Source organism: Sarcophilus harrisii, chromosome 1 (genome assembly GCF_902635505.1).
Source record: "Sarcophilus harrisii chromosome 1, mSarHar1.11, whole genome shotgun sequence".
Lineage (NCBI taxonomy): Eukaryota > Metazoa > Chordata > Mammalia > Dasyuromorphia > Dasyuridae > Sarcophilus > Sarcophilus harrisii.
Window position 1 is genome coordinate 406,582,660 of NC_045426.1, and position 16,982 is coordinate 406,599,641.

The following is a 16,982-nucleotide window of genomic DNA, read 5'->3' on the forward strand; positions in this document are numbered from 1 at the left end:
TTTAAGTAAATCTATAAGTAATTCTTTATTTTGGAATTGAAAAGAAGGGTGAAGAGAGAAGGTCATGGTATTGCAGGGACTGAAAATATCACAATAGTGCTCACAGAAAGAAGAATGGATTCTTGGTAATGGTAGTTTAAAAAAAAAAGGGAAAAAAGCCTGCTATTGATTATTTGCCTTTTTACCTAGTGTAAATGTTTCTTTGGTAACACAAAGTCAGGATGCATTTTTCATTTAGTTTCTGAGACCTATGTTTGCTCAGGCTCCTGAGCCAACAGAAGGCTCCTGAAACAGGGAACTAGATTTAAGGAAATTCCAAAAGTCACATACTGGGTAACAACAGAAATTTGAATTTAAATAGGGCATGATTTTGTGGGACTTTGCTCTGTCTTCTTAGAAATTGCCTAGATATTTAAGGGATATGGTCAAATTTCAGATATTTGATCAAGTGTGGACCCCCATTAAAAGAACCATGAAAAAATTCCAGCTCTGTTTTTGAACAGCAAAATCATGAATGAGATTGGAAAAATTTCTGGATTTCTGTCCCTGTCCTTTGCTATAGCAAGTAATTGTGTAATGGAACCATGTAACATTTTGGTGACAGGGATGAATTTTTGACTTGAGCATCTCAGTATACACATAAAAAACTGTTTTTGGCTCCAATGTGTGAATAATACTCTTTTAATAGTAGTAAAAACCAACCTGACATGAAATAAATACACCAAGAGTAATATATTTGACTTTTTGGAATTCATAAACATGATGGAGGAAAACAAGAAATGCACATATTTACATGTTATACCAATAATGTATTCTTGAACTATATAACATATGGCTTCTAGTCTAGGTTTTGCTCAACAAACAATTTCATCCATGCAGCAGTTCCAACTTTATATTGCCTTTAGCATATGGTATGGCCTCTTCCAACTCTCTTAATGGGTTGAAAGTGTAATGATTCTGCATATGTAATTCTTAAGGACAGAGTGTTTGGGATCATGCTATATTCTAGAAAGGAAGATGGGTTCTCTATAAGAATCCAGGAAAAGGTGTTGGAAGTAGGAGGAGTAATTTAGGAGTTTATGAAGGTGAACTTCAACTACTATGCTGTGCTACTCCTCTTGTAAATCTTGGATCTTTTCTCTCCTTCCTCTTCCAAACCCTTTCCCAATGTGTATGTGTGTGTGTGTGTGTGTTAGAATTTTTCGAATGCCTTTCTTTCATTGAATATTCCTTTATTTTCACCACTGAAGAGTTAGAATCAGGTTTACAGTATATGTCATTTTAGTTTGCATCTTGAACTCCTTTGTTTTCTCAACACATTATTATTCTATCTCCTTCTATGGTTTCTGATGGGTGCAGAATAGTGTGTTATTTAATTTTTTTTCTCCTTTATATTGGAAGAGCTTGCTCTCTTGGTCACTTACAAAATTTGTTCCTTATTGGAATTATTAAATTTAATCACTATGTATCTTGGGGTTTAAAGCATAGAGTTTTTTCCTTTTCTTTTCTAGAGAACATTTATAGATTCTTTCAATTGTCATTTTATTTATTGATTGATTGTATTCTGAATTTCCCAGAAGTTGAAATATATTGTCTTACATTGTGGTGTTCAAGTTTTTTAAGCTATCATGTTTTTCTATGAGGGCTATTTTTTTTTTTTTTGAGGCCTATGATTCTTAAGTTGTTTTTACACATCCTGTTTTCTAAAGCAATGTATTTTGCTTATGTAAACAATGTGTGCTCTCCAACATTATTGCATTTTGCTTCTCTTTTTTTTTTTTGTTTTTGTATGACACATTTTAAAATTTTCATTTATTTATTTAATAATTATAACTCTTTATTGATAGAACCCATGTCTAGGTAATTTTTTTACAACATTATCCCTTGCATTCACTTCTGTTCCGACTTTTCCTCTCCCTTCTTCCACCCCCTCCCCCAGATGGCAAGCAGTCCTATACATGTTAATAGGTCACAGCATATCCTAGATACAATATATGTGTACGGAACTGAACAGTTCTCTTGTTGCACAGGAATAATTGGATTTAGAAGGTAAAAATAACCCAGGAAGAAAAACAAAAATGCAAACAATTTACATTCATTTCACAGTGTTCTTTCTTTGGGTATAGATGTTTCTGTCCATCATTGATCAACTGAAACTGAGTTAAATCTTCTCTTTGTCGAAGAAATCCACTTCCATCAGAATACATCCTCATACAGTATCATTGTTGAAGTATATAATGTTCTGCTCATTTCACTTAGCATCAGTTCATGTAAGTCTCTCCAAGCCTCTCTGTATTCATCCTGCTGGTCATTTCTTACCGAACAATAATATTCCATAACATTCATATACCACAATTTACTCAACCATTCTCCAATTGATGGGTATCGATTCATTTTCCAGTTTCTAGCCACTATAAACAGGGCTGCCACAAACATTTTGGTACATAAAGGTCCCTTTCCCTTCTTTAGTATCTCTTTGGGGTATAAGCCCAGTAGTTTTTGCTTCTCTTTTTTTAGATTGTCCTTTATTTCAATATATTTGTATCCCCAATTAATTGTTCTCTTTTTTTCGCATCCTTGGAAAGACTTGTTGATGTCAGTCATTATTAGGTTAACTAATAAACATTTATCAAGCATGTACTGTGTGCTTAGTAAGGCACAGGCTAAGTCTGCCTTACCTACAAAAAAGAGCAAAATACAGTTCCTGTCCTCAAACAATATAATGGAAAAGAAAATAGTTCAACAACTATATACAGGATATATAAGAAATCATCATCAGAGGAAAAGACTTCCTGTAGAAGATGAGATTTTAATGGGGTCTTGAAGGGAAACCAGGAGACAGAGATAAGAAGAGAAAACCCTGAAATCAACCAGAGTCAGAAACAGAGAATCTTGTGAGAGGAAGAGCAAAGAGGCCAGTGTCTACACTCCTACTACTAGTAATAGGAAGCATGTGAATGTAAGGTTTAAGAATAGGGAGGTGGAGAGGGAGAGAGGTATTCTGGGTTATGTAGGGTTTTTGACACCATAAAGAGGATTTAAAATTTGATCCTAGAAGTGATCCTAGGTCTAGATGACCTAGAGGTCATAAGTATTTATTGACTAGGGAGTGTGATGGTTGGATCTATATTTCAGGAAAATCACTCTAGCAGCTGAATAGTGGACAGACTTTAGTGAGAAAAAATTTATGGTAGGCAGACCAACTGATAGTCTATTGCAATAGTTCAAGTATGAGGAAATGAAGACCTGTATCAGGGTGATAGGAGTATTAGAGGAAATAAGGAGGCATATTCAAGAGATGGTACAAAAGTAAAATTGATTGATTTGGACATGGAGGGATGGTATAAAAATATAGTGAGGTGCCAAGGATAATACATAGATTATGAGCTCAGAGACTTAGGAGGATAGTGTAGTAATAGTGTAGTTTGGAAGCGGGAAGAATTTGGGGAAAAGATAATGAGTTTTGTTTTAGACATATTGAATTTAAGAGATCATTAGGATATCCAGTTTGAGAAGTTTAATAGAGATATAAAACTGGAGGTCAACAGTGTGTTAAAACTGGATAAGTAGATTTGAGAATAATTATCATAGAGATAATAACTGAATCCATGGATGAAATTGATGAGGGAAAGATTCCAATCTTTGATTCCCAACCCCCCTAGCTAATGTAAATTAGCCTTTGACTCACAAATCCTGGTCCCTTTGAATTCCAATAGAAGGTCCGGACCTGTCCCAGCCCCACCCAGATCTGAGCCAACTTTGGGGCTACATCCCAAAGCCCCTTGAGCTAAGTCTCCGACTTAAAAAGGGCCACACTGGGAACCTCTCTTTGGAGAGATTCCAAACATGGTCGCCATGTGAGGTCCACTGGACCCTCTGTCCAGTGCCCTCCTTATCTCTACCTTCACCTATCTCCTACTTCTAAACTCAGTAATAAACCTCTTTTATTAATCTAGCTCTCTGGGCCAATAAATGCTTTTATTGAGAATACGCGCCGCTACTAGACCTCATATACCGCCGTATCCTTGCGCCGAATCTAAGGGGGTTGCAGGGGAACTCTGTTTGACTCCCTGTACCCCAAACCTGCCACTAGACCTTAACTAAACCCTAATTTCATTTAGGTACCTCAAATGTAGACCTCAACATTTGGTTCCCTGATGATGAGGTATGGATCGTGGCAGGAATATGGGTTGGTCTCCTAGTTCTCCAAAACACCAAGTTAGGGCAGGTTTGCAGCAAGAAACGCTACACAAAAGGCTATGATAAGAAAAGGCACTTTATTAAAGAGAGAAAGACACTAAGATGTTCCCTTAGTGGGCAATATCTGAGATCACTAAGAAGAAAAGAGGATCCAGGACAGAAAGAACTCTATGGGATACCCAGAGTTAGGGGGGCATGACCTGTATACAGATTTAGCAAAGGAGACTGAGGAGTTGACAGATAAGTAACAGAACCATGAGAGAATAGTGTCTCAAAAACCTAGAGAGAAGAAAGTATCAAGAGGAGAATAATCAAAAGTATCAAAGGTTGTAGAGAGGTCAAGAGAGATGGGCACTGAAAAAAGGTCATTGGATTTGGCACTTAAGTGATCACTGGTAACTTTGAAGAGAACAGTTTCAGTTGAATCATGAGGCTGGAAGTGAGATGGTAGAGAATAAGAGAGTTTTTCCATTTTGTGAATTATTTCTGTTGTGCAGGCCATAAATTCTACCATTTGTTTCCTTATAACTTTTGCTTTCACGCTTCTTATTTTTCTCTTGAATCATTTGGGAACATCTTTGTTAGGTTCCATGCTCTTTTGGGAATAGATATGGTTCTTTACACTTATCATGTGTTGGTCCAATTATATATATGTTAATTTAGATGTTTTAGTATACATTTAATTATCTTCCCTTTTGATCCATTTGTGCTTTTAGGTTTTTAATTGAAGTCTCCTGAAATTTTTGGTGGCTTTAGTACTCTCCCCCCCCCCCCCCCCATTTTATTTCCCTATTACTTACTGGTTGGATTTGTCTTTTTGAGATGAAGAACTGGCTTCAGCTAAATATTAGTCCCCTTTCCCTCAAGTATGATGCAGTCCATCACATACATACTTGTATACTCTTCTACTTCTGTTTTTTAGTTCTCTGATTGCTGATGCAGAGAAGAGCAGAACATGTTCTGCCATCCTGTACTAGCCTGAAAGTGGGTGGTTAGATTTGAGGTCTATTGTTTTTTGTCAGAATGGTGGGGTGAGATTAGGAGCAGAAATATATTATTAAAGACTGCAGCAACAAGGAATATGCTGAATGGATCCCAGAACATAAACTGATGGGTTGGATTGTGTGATTTCTCAAAGTACGGGAGATAGTGGAGGGAGAGGAGGAGAGAGCTACTCCACTGGTGAAAATATTCAGAATTATCCTTCTCTTCTATTACTTCACCTGGCTGTTACCTGACTAGCTTGGTTCTTAGACGATTTCAATTGCTTTCACTCTTGTGTATAATCTTATTTTGAGGAGGTCTTGTGGGATTTTTTTTTTTTTTTTGAGTTTTGAGTATTGAAAAAAAAAAAAAACATCTTTCATCTTGTTCCTTACAGACCCTTGCTTTGCTGCTATCATCCTTCAACAACGTTTCTTTCTTTGCAATTTTTTTGTATTAAATTATACCATCTTATCCAAATAACTATTGCAGTCACTTACCAATCTTTAGGAAACGATTTCATTTTCCTTATTGACTTCAACCCCAGTTTCTCAGTGTTGTTCATCAAGAGAAACTATCCTACTTTTAAGGTTCAGGACTCTGAACCCACCCTATCTGATCATTCTCCTTTCCTCCAACTTCTATGAAACTGATTCTTTATCTTCAGCAAGACCTCTGATCCCTCAGTTCCTTCTTGTTTTTTTCTTTCTCTTGCTTCATTTCCAATACGTTGTTGTTTTGGACCTAGGTGGACAGATTATGTATTGGAAATGAGTATATAAAATATTTAGATCCTTACCAATACTGTGAAATCATTAAGTTACTAAGTAATTCAGCAATATTTAAGTAGCTACTATGTATAATACCTTATAATACATGCTTTAGGAAATGCAAAAATAAGAGGAATTTCATTTTTTCTCTCAAAGTAGATTTTTATTAAATATCTAGCTCAATTGACCTAATTAACATGGCTATTTCATCTAAAGAAGTAGATCCATTCAAGATTATTTGTACAGTTTGAATCTCATTTATGTCATTCTGGAAAGTTGGCAATCGTAATCTGCTCAGCACTCTTCAGACCTTTGATTTTTCTTGCTATCAAGAGGATCCCAATAGATCACATAAGCCATAGTTCATCCCTAACTTTTACCATGTGACTAGCCATTTAGCTGCATCATCCTTATGTATTCTAGTTTTCTTTATAAAGAGAATCTGAAAAATGGTACCATTCAATTACTTGAGTTCTATGTCTACTAACTGGTAATAGTTCACTTATGAAAACTGTGCGACTCTTAGTACCCCCTGCCATCTACATAAGGCAGTATGTCATTTCATATATTTCTGTTTATTTCATGGTTTCGTATGGTCAACCAGCTTGCTATTGGACATCCAACTGATGACAATCTCAATAAATATGGAAAGAGTTGAGATAATTTATCATAAATTTGTATTTATGCATATTGGTTATACTTAAAACAAGGCATAACAATGTCTTAAAGGTACAGATTTCAACGTGGAGTAGTCCTGGATTGAGTCACACTTTTGCTTGCTCCTAGCATTTTGATTCTGGGAAAGTCAATTTACTTTAATGAACCTCCCATTTTCTCCATTTGCAAAATGAGGATAATAACTTATGTTAATACATATGGTGGTATTATTTAGCTCAAATGAAATAATGTGAGTAAACTATTTTATAAATGTGGACAATTATTGTCATTTTAATTGATAAAGGACTTTACTTTGAGTCCTAAGTCTAGGTTTGGTCAAAGAAAATATTTGAATTATTTGTAAGAAAAGTTCTCATGAGGTTTAAATTTGCAAACAATTCAAGGTTTGGTGTAAACACAGGCAAAATATATTCTTAAATAATTTGTTGTATGACTTTGATTTTTAGCAATTAGAAAACTCTAATCAAACATTATTAATCTTGAGACATTTTTAGGTGTGCACATAGACAATATTTTGACTATGCAGATTTAGGGTTCAGTTTTTCTTCTTTCCTTAAGAGGAGGGAAGAGGGAGATGTGGTCTGTGAGAGAAAAAGAGAAGGTGCATTTTCTAGAAAAACAAAATAAAGTGTAATTTAAAAAGAAAGGAAATCATCAATCTTCCTAAACATGAGACCTTCAAATTAATTCTTGTGAACTCTCTAAATCAAACCTTTAGTTTTTTTCCTAAGGTTACAGAAACACACATTAAAGGTACTAGGATTAATTTGGAAATATGATTGGAAATTGTACTAAAGGAGCATTTTAAAGCTATTTAGTTGTTGAATTCAGAAAGCCTTATGCATGGGGTTTTAATTTTAGACAGATTAGAAATTAGTTATGCAGTTAGACCATTATTCCATAAAAGTAAAGCACCCTTTTTTAAGTTTCAGAAGAGCCAACAAGATAGAAGATGAATTTCAGTGGATCTGCATTTCTTATTGTTGGTTTAAAGATTTTTACCCCTTCAGTTTCTATGGCAACAGAGGATCTGTATTCCAATTACATTGTCTAAAGGGGTGTTTTCCCCATCATGAAAAATGCTCCTTTACAAAAGATAGTACTTAATAAGAATTTGGTAATGTTAAAGACAATTTACATATCTAGAGAGTAGGAATAAACCATAAATGTTAAATCTAATATGATGGTCACTTTTTTTGTTTTATCATTCTTTAATAAAATACCTCACTGACAGGCACAGAATTGAAAATATATGGCATTCCAAAGAAAAATAACTTATCTACTCAGATAAAAAATAAAGAAATCTAGAGTTTGATATGGCTAATAATATTGATACATCTTAAGAAAATGGGAGGTTTTTAAGGGAAGTGTTATACATTGCATATATAATTTACCTTTCTATACTCTAATAACATTTTTTTCTGCTGTTTCATTTGCTGGGGGAAAAAATGAAAATTTCATCCGCTTCGCATATGGGGAATTAACTGTCACCAAATTGCATAGTAAGTCTAATTTAACTGTAAATAAGGTGATTACCTTAATTGACTAATTGACAGTAAATAAATGTTAACACTAGAAGAATCTAAACGTATCACAACAGTTTGCAGATTTACATGATCACGATTAAGGCAAATTGTTTTTAGTTTATTTATGATGAAAATAAACAATTCCTTTTCTTTTCTTTTCTTTTCTTTTTTTTTTTTTTAAGGAAGGAAGACTTCCTTAAAGAGGAACCCACTTCAAATTATGAGCCAATCTACTTAGAAAGTATTTTCCATAACAATAAAATGACTTACCTTTCCCCAACCTAAATGTAGATACCTTTATAACCTTCATGCCTACCTCTTTCTACTTTTAGTTACATTTGATTGCACAGGCTCTGAATGGTGACGGCCACTTTTGAGATAAAATTTCCTGTCTAAAACTGTTCCAATTTTGAAATAAATCAATAATCCGGCTCTTCCTAGAATGAGGGAATTAAGAATTAGAGTGCAGGAAGGGGGCGCCAAAACGCTGCAAATGGAAATTCCAAGTCTTGGACAACTAATTTTTTACCCCAAAATAAATTTCGCTTTAATCAAATTTAACAGCTGTTAATTCAAAGTTTTCCTCCCTTTCCTTTTTTATTTCCTTCTTTCCAAAACGTTTGCCAGGTGTGCAGTATTCCCCAACTGCTGTATTTGGGGGAATTAATTGATGTATCTATCGGTTTTACATACTCGTGGCAGCTTTTTGCCAACACTAACTGGTCACAATTTGTCAGAGATTGGAAATGTGGGGTTCTTAGCTGGACAGCTGCTAGATGCCTCTAAATAATCCCTTCATTTGAAATGTGGCTGTCCCTCCACTTTTTTTCTTTTTACCGAGATAAACCCGCTTCCTTGGCTTTTATCTTCTTTTCTTTTCTCTTGCTTTCCTAATTCCCTGTGCCTCTTGTCTTTGGGGGCGCGGAGAGCTAAGCAAAAGTGCTTCTTTTCCAAGCCAGAGTGCACCACTTGGACGCATTTAGCCAACCGGTTCTTCGACCTCTTTATTTTCTCTGAAGTTGAGAGAGCCATGCTGTGGAGCCTTAGCTTCTAGTCGTCTGGATATTCGAAGCTAAAACCATCTCGTTTACAGAAGAGAAGAAAAGGAATGTTTACTGCCGTTGTGGTATCACATCTTAGTGACTTCAGTCCATCGGGCTGAGAGAACAATAACCTTCCAATAGCCCCCCAACCACCAGTGTCTTCTGCAGATTTCTGGCAATGGGGGGGAAAGAAGCCTCAACTCCCGAAAGCTAGGATCCCCGCTAATAGTAGCACTAATTGGAAATAAGGTTAGATGTTATAAGCAAGGTACACTTATAGACCCTGCATCCCAGAGCTCTTAGCACCTCTTCTTAAAACGTTGGGTCTCGACGCCCCCTTAAGACTGGGTGTGAGAGGTAGCGGAGTCTTTCCAATAAATAAAGCAATGGGGGGAGGGGGCCCCCGCAAATACACTTACATCTTGAGCTGGCGTGGCTTTTGAACTGCCCATAGACTGTTACCAAGAGGCGAAGGGGGAAGGGAGCAGGCGGGGAAGAGGGAGGGAAGAAGGGAGGGGGGAGGCAAGGAGGGAGTCAGGCGAGGGGAGGGGGGAGGGAGGGAGAGAATGAGAAATGCAAAGGCAGCAGCGGCGGCGGCGGCAGTAGCAGCAGCGGCGTTGCTCCAATAGACTCCCCTCGCTCCAGTCTCCGCTCTCGAGCCCGGGAGAGACATCGCGTCATCCAGCCCCAGCCGAAAGGACCCTAGGCTCCCCCAGGCTCCATTGGTGACACCAGGGTGCACCGCACACGAACCGAGGGGGCGGAAAAGAGACAAACTCAGGTAAGGAGGAGCATCTCCTTTTTACCATTTACACATAACATACATGGGAAGCATTGCTTTGGAACCCCTTTGCCTCTTGCTTTCCTTCCTCCTCCTTCTTCGCCGAGCCCCTTCTTTCTTCCCCCCGGAGAGGGAAGGTGGGGGGGCTGAATTTGAAGGAGTGGAATGGGGAAAACGCCTCCACATTCAAACGGAGGAGCCGCTTGGCTGGGCGCAGGGAGAGCCTCGGGCTTCTGTAAGGAGAGAGCTATGAATTAATGCGAAGCTTCCAATCGGATCAAATAATTGCTCAAAATTTGCTCTATTTGTACTGATAGAGAGGCAAAGATTGGGATGGGAGTGATGGGGGGGCATCGTGAGTTGGAGAGCTTGGCCAAGAAGGGAAGCTACTGAATATAAAAAATACACACACACACAAAAACCTTAACTTGGGCAGGGAGCATTTTTTTGAGGGCTTAAAAGAAACATGTGTTAGTGGAGCGAAATACATCACGAAGAAAATGATTCTTGTTAGGGGTATGGCAGAGAGAAAAGATGGAGGGGCTCGAGAGGGGGTGGGGAAAGGGATGGGGTGGGGTGCGGATGGGAAGGAGGAAGGGAGAAGAAATGGGTAATCTTTTGGTACCTTAACCAGATGGGAGACGGGAATAGAGTGCTGCTTTTAGAAACTGGCTTTTATTTACCTGTGGCAATTTATGATCTTTGACTTTGGGGAGCCAGGCTATCAAGATTGGCATTAAAACGTGAATCCGAAAACAAATGCTTAGCCACTCATAGCTCTAGCCTTCAACATGGCAGTGTTATCTTTCCACTAACCTATTGTAGTTGTTGGACAATTAATTTATGCTTCCTAGTGTTCTATAAAGGCCCTCCTTGTTTTTATTTCAGTTGACTGGCCACTACTTGGAATTGACAGCATGCTAGCTTCATTGAAACGGGGTTTTAATCCCACTGTGGTCAAAGCTTTATGCAAATGTTTGAGGTTTAGCGGCTTGTGCCTAAACCGAGCTAACGCTGCAACCAGACTCCAGGTTCCCGCCCTCCTCGCCCTCCCTTCATTCTTCCCCACCAAACCAAATTCGCTGAGCCCGCTGACTGTATAGCACTTCTTAATTGCAAGCAAACTGCCTGGCTAGGTAGCGCAGTTTTTCCATGAATATTCATCGAGTGCTTTGCTAGGATCCTTATCCCAGTGCTACCATAAAGATTTTAGCTTTGAAACTACATGGACCCCGCCTGTCCCATGTAATTTTTTTTCCTGCACTGAGGCAGTCAGTATCTATGCATTTTTAGAATAATCTGTATGCTTAGTATGATAACCCTGTTTCCCTTGAAGCTTCTTCCCAGATGTTTGGTTTGTTGAGTGAAGACTCAAATATCCATGTCTTTCTTGTATGCCGGATTGAACCACCCCAAGATACTGCTACTCTTGCTAATATATCAGTACTGCGGTGAAAATGAATGAAACTGGACTGTAATTACCTATTCCTTTGTCTTTGCCTCACGCATGCGCCAGAGAGCTGGGTGTGGAGAGGGACATAGGCAGCTTGATCTCTCTCCATCACTAACCAACCTCATATCAGAAGCGGTGGAACAAAGGCCTAAATGTTGCATTAGACCCATTGATGCAATGGCAGGTCTTTGGGGGAAGGAGAAGAAGATTCTTTTCCTATAGGGTGTCATCTTTTGCTTTCTTAATGATGAATGTGATAACAATAATTTTTAAAAAATCTATCTACCTAAATATTAAAGGTCAGTTTACTATATCCTGATTTTTCTACGCTTTCTAATAAGTGACAGCTTCCCTACCCTAATACTTTAATACAAGTAACACTACTGATATTTAGCATCTCTTTATCCTCTCTGTCTCCCACACAAGATTTTTTTTCATTGGATTATTTGATTAAATCAAATCTGCTGATCACGAAGTGATCTGGGTGTTGCCTCTGGCAGCACTGGTTAGGGAAGTTTACTATTGTAAATCATACTAACAAGATGGCCTCAAAAATGTGAAGGAGAAAATGGTTACTTTTCAGATTATGTAGCTTTAGTCTTTCTGTTTTGTTTTCATTTCCACTTTGATGATTGGCAGGATCCTTAAAGAATGGCAAAATAGAATTACTAATCGACTGAGAAGGTTTGGAGTGAAGGTGATTGTTCCTTTAAGGTTCCACTATGTCAACAAGAAGTGTGGCCCAAATCACATTGGTTGTTGGATGCTCACCCTTTACCAGATTCTTAAAATTTACTCTACCTTTAAGCTTCTGGGACTTTTGTGCATTAAAGAGATGCATCTTGGTGTATTTACAAATGAAAGATTAATTTTTTTTCTCCTATAGGATGGTGATTTCTTGATTGTGAAGTTTTTTTTTTTTTACATGTTGACCCATGGAATCTTTCACAGCTACAAATGTAGCAGGATGGGTTAACATTGAACTTGTTATTGTAGTTGATTATTTTGTGTCTCTGATCCAAATTTTCAATGTTCACTAGAAGTTTCATATTTAAGGTCAGGAGGAGAAAAAGAAGCCCAATTGCTTCACCATATTTCAATTAAAATTTAGGAGGGCCATTGAAGATTGTAGGGGTGAATGTTTTTTGTTCTTTTATAAAGTTCTAATTTCAATAAATCTTGGATTTTAAAATAACCTTTTTGTTCATTTTAATTGACCAACTTCTTTATTCTCCCTTTCAATATCCTTATTGATTCTTTTTAGTTTTTACTATTCCTCTGCAAGGAATTAGGTGAGGAAAAGGAGTTGAAATGAAGACAATTGTCTATATATCAATCATCAATTATTAATGTTTTGCTATAGATATAGTTTATTTATGTGCTTTTGCTATGGAGTTTTAAGTAGACAACTGTTTTCTAGATACACCTGAATTTGAAAAAGTTCAACTAAAGGAAATTGGAGCCCTAAATTTTGCTTGGGCAGTTTGCCTATCAAACCTAGATGACTTGTATTCAAATATAATGTCTGACACTTATTGACTGCATGACCCTGGGCATCTCAGCCCCTTAGGAAGTTCTTTTAAATTCAGATAAGGTGTTAACCTGCTTAGGTAGGTGGAGATACCCCAGTCAGCCCTAAAATAAATGAAATCACATGTCCAAATCTTAAGTGTTTGTGATTGCTCTCAAAGTTGAGACCTAAACCTCTGTATCAAAGGCACTTTAATTTGAAAGGTTTGGGGGTGGTAGTGGTGGTGATTATTTTACAGAATAAACATATCTAAAAATGTATATTGTCTCTCCAGTTTTTATTTCAGATAAACCACAATTCATGGTCAAGATAAAGTGTGCCAATACTGGGGACAAGTATGACTTTTGGGGAGGAGATAATTATCTCTGCAAACACAATAGATGTTTTTGTAACCTGTAGTATTAGTGTTTCTAACTAACTGCATGATCTAGTTTGTATCAACTTGAACTGATGATTTAGAATTACATTTTGTGTAAATAAAATTTATTTTATGACAAAACCCATACACCCTAAGATATTGTGTTGCAGTTTAGTGTTTTCATGCTGCTTTTGGAAGTTGTGTTTTCTTGAAACAGCTTTTTTTCCCCCTGCAGGTTAAAAAAGATTCTGCTAGCATGCCATACCACTAAAGAAATGGGTAGAGCCTATTTCCCATTTAAAAAATGCAACAAAGTTACTTTTAGAAAAAAGGGATTCATAATAACTGCTGTCAAACAAGGGCAATCAGTGGGATAAATAATGCTTAAAAGGATTTTTAAAAATTAGCCTTTCTATACTAATGCTTTAATGTGACATTCACACATGAATCATACATATTATGTATATGTTATGTAAACCGTTATACATATTATACATACATACTTGCTTAGATATATAATGACTAGTAGTGACCCAGACTTAGCCCCTATTCTTTTCATAAGGGTTACATTGATCTTTAGGTCCTAGGTCCTTTCTGGGACCCTCTAATCTGAGGTGCAAATCTTATTAGTTTACCTTACCTCCTAGTCTAGCAAGATTAACATTTACTTTATAGTAGCCTCACCTAGTGAAACTAGAGTGCAAACAGTTCAGAAATCATCTTAAGTATGTGGATAAGCTTGTACTGCCTTCGGGCATGCATAAGATATCTTTGATCTTGGATGAAAATGGTTTGTAAACCTTTGACTTTAGCAACTATTCTTAAATCTCAGTTTTTAAAAATTGTGTTTATATGAATTTAGCAAGGTAATACACATTCTCCTTTGTCTCAGTTATGTCAAATTTCTGGAAAAGTGTAGCTGGGCAATGGCCTTTTCTCATTCTTTTGGAGACTTTCTTGGGTAAGTTTCTTTGACACATTGTTCTAGTAAGGTGTCATTCTCGAAATTCTATTAGTTTATTATTAGGGTAGTTATTACAAGTTATGTGGTAACACATGTATAGTTAATGTGCACTTAGGAAGTATATTTTGTATTTAATTCTCATGCTTGAAGTAAGAAATTTAACTTCAAGCTTCTCCAAACAACTTGGAGAGTGGGGATGGTGCTTCAATTAAGTTGTATATTTTCTAGTGTGGTTCTGTGCACACAAAGTATTTAATAAATGTTTGTTAAGCATGTCCTAATGTTGGAAAATAAGGGTAGGTACAGAGTGTTTCAAAGAGGCACAATTCACACTAGTACACTTATCTTCTCTTTCTTGGAGTAATGGATTTATTGACATCTTTCTTACTGGTTTTTCCTCACTAGAATGATTAGAAATGTTATACAAAATGACTTTTTTATGTGTTTCCTTCCTTGATTCTCTAAAGATTTAACTAAGATTGAACTAGCCTAAAGCCTACTTTCTTGAATACAAGCAGTAGAAACAGAAGAAACTGATTCTGACAAGCCAGAGCAATCAGTGACAATGGGATTGGAATGGGGAGAGAAATCTAGGAATGAATTCCTGAAAGCATTAGAGATTAGAAATGGAAACCATCTGTAACACAACTGGGACTCTGCATAAGGAAACACTTTTCAAGATAATATCAGAAAATGGTGTTTAGTGATGAATGAAAAGCTGCTTAAGGAGCATATCTCTCATATCATTTTAGAATTGCATAGATTTGCTTTTTGATTGATTTTTGATCCTTGTTTGGTCTAGTAAGCCGCTGAAATTCATCAAACTTACTGGATTCCAATGGTTTTATGAATGCCTTAATCTTAAGACTTTTTCTTTTAGAAAATATTGCTACAATTTTTTTTGAATAAAATGAGATGGGCGATGAAAGGGAGTTGAGGTCTATGATTTATGAATGTAGACATCTTATAATGGAATTCTATATTTCTAAGATAATTTTCATTAAATCATATAAAAAGTTATGCATATTTTACCCATAAGAGAGTCTTACTCTGAATGAAATCCTTGTACTAATGGGGATATAGAACTTGATCTTCCTAAAGACTTTGTTGCAAGGGGCAGCTAGGTGGTTCAGTGGATAGAGCATCAGCTCTGCTGGCAGGATGATAAGTTCAAATGTGGTCTCAGACACTTAACTTGTGACTCTGGGCAAGTCATTTAACAATTGCCTCAGGAAAAAAAAAAACAAAAAACTTTGTTGCAGTATGGTTGAATTGATTAGTTCACAAAATGGCATGTGGATTTTGGGAACAAGCTAATTGTCTAGTTTGCCTCAAAATTTAAGAATATGTGAAGGATTGTAATGTGAAATTAACCTAAGAAATTCAAGTAGCATTAGAATGTTCAAGGATTTAAATGCCAGACTGAGGGTCTTTTATTTTAAAGAGCCACTGAGGATTTTTGAGGAGGGAATGTAGTCAGATCTACTCTTTAAAGCAGATTATTATGATATGAACATTGGAATGAAGCAGTAGAACCAAAGGCAAGGAAATTAGGAGATACTTCGGATTTATAATTCTTGATAGTTTATCCTACTTATCAGGATGAGGAAAAACCTATATTAGATTATTAACTGGTTTGAATTTCTAAGTCATTTTAGGACCCTTATAATTAATTGGTTAGGGAGTCAGGCAGGATTGCAGCATTTGCAGGCCTATAAGAGACTATAAACCAGCCTGGATTTAAAAATTATACTTAAATTGACACCAGCAAGGATGGCATTTCTGGCCCTATCCACAACTATAATTAATCTTGAAGATTATTTTTCTCCCTTGGATTTCTTCCTCTGAATTTATATTTCTACTTAGCTAGCTTTCATTCTTTATCACTGAATTTTTGTCTGTGGCAATGACATAAAAATAGCCTGTTGTTATCAATGATTTCTACCTACTTAGTAAAATGGTGGTTCTTCCTTGTGTACAGAGAAAAGATCCTTTGTGTCTATATAGAAAATGAACAAAACTCTTTGTATACAATTCTTAAAATAAAGACTCAGATTTTAATTCTCTGAACCTTTGTGGTTTTTTTTTTTTTTTTAATATATTTTGCTTTTGTTAAGATATTTGAATGTGAATGGGTGCTGGAGAAGGTAATTATTATAATACATGCCATGTTTTCTTTTTCTTTCTTTTCTTTTCTTTTCTTTTTTTTTTACTAAGTATTCCACTACTTTGAATGTTGGGTGCAAGAAAATGTATGCTTAGAGAAGATGTTACTAATCCTTGGGAGACTCTGGACTAAAACTCTCCAATATAATATCCTTGCTTTCCTACTTCATAGCACTATCTCTCATTAGCAATTCTTTCCCTTTGTGCCCTTGGTAGGTGCTTGAAAAATGCTTATTGAGTGACTAGTACCCACTGACTATTTGTGTGGGGGGTATTCTGAATAAAAGAAAGTACTTGACTCTTTAGACCAAAGCCTACTCTCCCGTGTAAAGCTCTGAGCTTTGATTCTTCCTGGAGTAGATCTTTGTCTACAGTTCTTTAGTAATAATTATCACCTTCCTACCTGAGTGGGGAAAAGTTGAGTCTGTCTTTGGTATTTCAGATATTTTGGGTGGGTCTGTTTTTTTGAAACAGTATTCACATTTTTGGTATTTAAGGGCAGGTGATGTTGAATGTGGAATTTCTTAG

The 16,982-nt window shown here is 36.5% G+C and overlaps 1 protein-coding gene across 1 annotated transcript in view; it reads left to right on the forward strand.

Annotated features, from left to right (window-relative positions):
- The first annotated feature begins 9,771 nt into the window (after positions 1 to 9,771).
- The window catches only part of BASP1 (brain abundant membrane attached signal protein 1), a 76,756-nt gene continuing 69,545 nt past the window's right edge, over positions 9,772 to 16,982 (forward strand). Inside the window, exon 1 of the mRNA XM_012541215.3 lies at positions 9,772 to 9,982. The gene's annotated coding sequence lies outside the window, so the exon portion shown is untranslated. The remainder of the gene's footprint in view (positions 9,983 to 16,982) is intronic.